This window comes from Sceloporus occidentalis, unplaced genomic scaffold (genome assembly GCF_023333645.1).
Source record: "Sceloporus occidentalis isolate IW3139 unplaced genomic scaffold, rSceOcc1.0.p SCAF_8, whole genome shotgun sequence".
NCBI lineage: Eukaryota > Metazoa > Chordata > Lepidosauria > Squamata > Phrynosomatidae > Sceloporus > Sceloporus occidentalis.
Window position 1 is genome coordinate 52,794,684 of NW_028316988.1, and position 3,001 is coordinate 52,797,684.

At 38.9% G+C, this 3,001-nt stretch overlaps 1 non-coding gene across 1 annotated transcript; it reads left to right on the plus strand.

Moving 5' to 3' along the window:
- The first annotated feature begins 2,605 nt into the window (after positions 1–2,605).
- On the plus strand, positions 2,606–2,787 carry LOC149308924 (U2 spliceosomal RNA). Its single transcript, XR_016282244.1, has one exon. It is a non-coding gene; the product is annotated as a U2 spliceosomal RNA (small nuclear RNA).
- The last annotated feature ends 214 nt before the right edge of the window (positions 2,788–3,001 follow it).

Here is a 3,001-nt window from a genome sequence, read left to right on the forward strand (position 1 = left end):
TTTCAGATGGCAGATCCCCCTGGCACTTACCTGAATCCCAGCACTTTGTATTAGCATTAAACAAGCCACCTAACTCTCCATATCACAGTAAACATGTTATGTGTCAAGAAGGATGAACATATCATCTTTGACATGGAGCTCAAGAAATCTAGCTGGGCGGGGGGAAGAGGTTAGCCGTTATCCTGGGGATAAGTTTTTGTTCCCTGTCTCCTTTGCCAAGATTACTGTAGAACTTCTGCTTAACAATTTGCATTCATAAATAAGGTCTGGCGATGGCAGTTGAAAGACAGCTTGCATACCAAGACAAGACACGAACGTATATAAATAGCAGAAGCTATCTTTTCAATAAGATACTTTTCCAGTATAATTACAGTGTGCAATCTGAAACAAAAAAAGATGCCTGCTGTGACAAAGAGGGACTTATGAAATGAGTAAGACGAAACTATTCCCCTTTTCTTCTGTTTTTTGTAACTGGCAGGAATGCAACCCATCCTCCCCCATGTTCAATCAGAGAGTCCTTGAGCAGTTCACATTTTGAAATGCAATTGCCATTGACCCCATAGCTGGAGACGTAGATTTTCCAGAAATCTGCAATATGATTCACCGTCTTGTGTATCTTTCCAGTGCATTCTACTTTTGTTGAGGATGTGTATTTTTTTATTAAACAAAAAACAGCTTACAAAACCTATTTGATCACAAGCAATATTAGGACAAAAGGACTGGAATCCTATTTGTAACTTCAGATTACACAGATGTATATCTTGTTTTGGATGGATCACCAGAGACCATTCACTAGCCCCTTCTGCTCCATTCAGACACTTGAGGAACTGCAACATCTGTCCAATGGCTGGGAGTGGTGCAATTAAGTGATTGGGGGAAGGCAATATGGCAGTACAAACTGTGTAACCTCTTATTAGTGGTTCTCCAGTGAGAGGAAGAAGAACAAGGCTGCATTTCTTTGATTCTTTTCTTCTTTCTGGAAACTAGCCTCTCCTCTCCATTTCCCATTACCAGCCATTTAATGACTTTAGCAGCAGCTCTGTATACATGTAGAAGAGGAAGCAATGCCTTCCTTATACTCCTTTCAACTCTCTAAAAAACTATGAGCTGTCTCCAGACTAAATGAAGCTGAACACTTTCATTATCCAAAGACACTTTTGACTTCTTGGTCCAGTGGCTTTTATGCTGAATTTTGCTCATGTCTCTACAATACGTCTGGTTTGCAAATCATATTTTTGGAATGCGTTTGTTGTAGGTACATCTCATCTTTTCTGCAAGGAGCTCAGGATTTTCCATTTATATTTTATCCTCACACGAATGTAATGAAGAAGGTTATGCTTTAAAACAAGAGCTTCTGGCCCATTTGTTCAGTCAGAGCTTTACATCTGAGTGGAATTTTGAGGGTGGAATTCCAGAGTCCCAGCCTAATACTCCACTCCAGTTTACTGTCTTAAAATGTTGCACAATTATCATTTCGTACATCTTGTTCTTTGAGATATCTTGCGGTGTTTGGTGTCCTGTCCATTTGAGAGCCTACTAGATGAGACATGAAGCATTTGTATTTATTTATTTATTTGGATTGAAATTAATTAGAAAAAATTAAGCCAGCAGGTATAAGCTGAAAATACCCCAATCATAAACCATTCATTCATAAGCATCTAGTAAAGAATACTAAATATACATGCTATAAAGTTAGTGTTTCTATGTCACACGTTCAAATATTAAAAGGATTCTAAGGTCCTCCATTTATTGAATAATAGTGGGTGGGCATTTCTCTCTGCTTTGCTGCAATATAATTCCTTTTTCGCACAGAAGAAAGTCACAGGAAACCCATTTCTTTTCACCAAAAAGGAAATTTCCACATAGGTAAACAGTTCAAGTGAACATGCAAGTCCACTGCATCAAAAGAAATTGGGAAACAAAATTAATTTGTCTGAAACCATTTGTTCAGAATGAAACTGCCACAGGACAGAGGCAGATTATATGTATAACAGATGCATGAGGAGAATTACAGCACTGTTCTGTATTAGGAGATGGTTTGAAATTTGGATAAATGGAAAACAGTGTGTGTACTTGTTTGGTCTTTTCCCTTTCTCTTCTAAAAAAACAGGAGTAAGAGTTAGCAGATCTCTGTGGATTTCAGTCAAGTTATCCCTGTTTCTATGAGCTGATGTGTGAATTCAGTATCTGATTTGTGGGTTTCGGGGCTGAAACTTTGTTTCTCTGTGTGGAGGGCTTTGTTTATTGTTGGATGTTAAACCAAGGAACATACATTGTTTCTGGATGTGTGTGAGAGTGAGTGAGTGTGTTTGTGTGTGTGAGAGAGAGAGGGAGCTGGGGGGCTGGTGTCTGAATTCAAAGAACAAAAATAAACAGGATGGGCAACTGTTTCACTTGGTCTCTGTGTTCTTCTGCTTCGGAAAAGATGTGAATTCCATTTTGACATGAACCAAAGTAATTATTTTCATATGTGCATCTACACCTGCTTTCCTCAATGGGCATGAATGGGGATAATAAGAGTATAGCACATCTGAAAGGAATACTAGGTTGGGGAAGGATTATCCAATGTTGTATGTAAATGCTTATGGAAATATTACACAACCACATACCAGTCCTTGGCTTTTTGGCTATGATCAAGTGTATATCTGTTCTTATCAATTTAATATCTGATGTGTCCTTTTTGTGGAGAGACTGTATATCATAGTGGTTTGAGTGCTAGACTAGGACTTCAGAAGGTCAGGGTTCAAATTCTCACTTTGGCATGGAAACTCCCTGAGTGACCTTACACAAGTCACACTCTCTTAGCCTCAGAGAAAGGCAAGGGAAAAACCTCTCTGATGAAATTTGCCAAGGAAACTCCATGATAGGTTCTCCTTAAGGTTGTCATAAGTTGGAAATTACTTAAAGAGACACAACACGAACAGCAACACGATCACATTACCTTTTCTGTTCTTTTTATGTTGCCCTACATTTTCTTTTGAGGGGGGGGGGGGCTGATGTA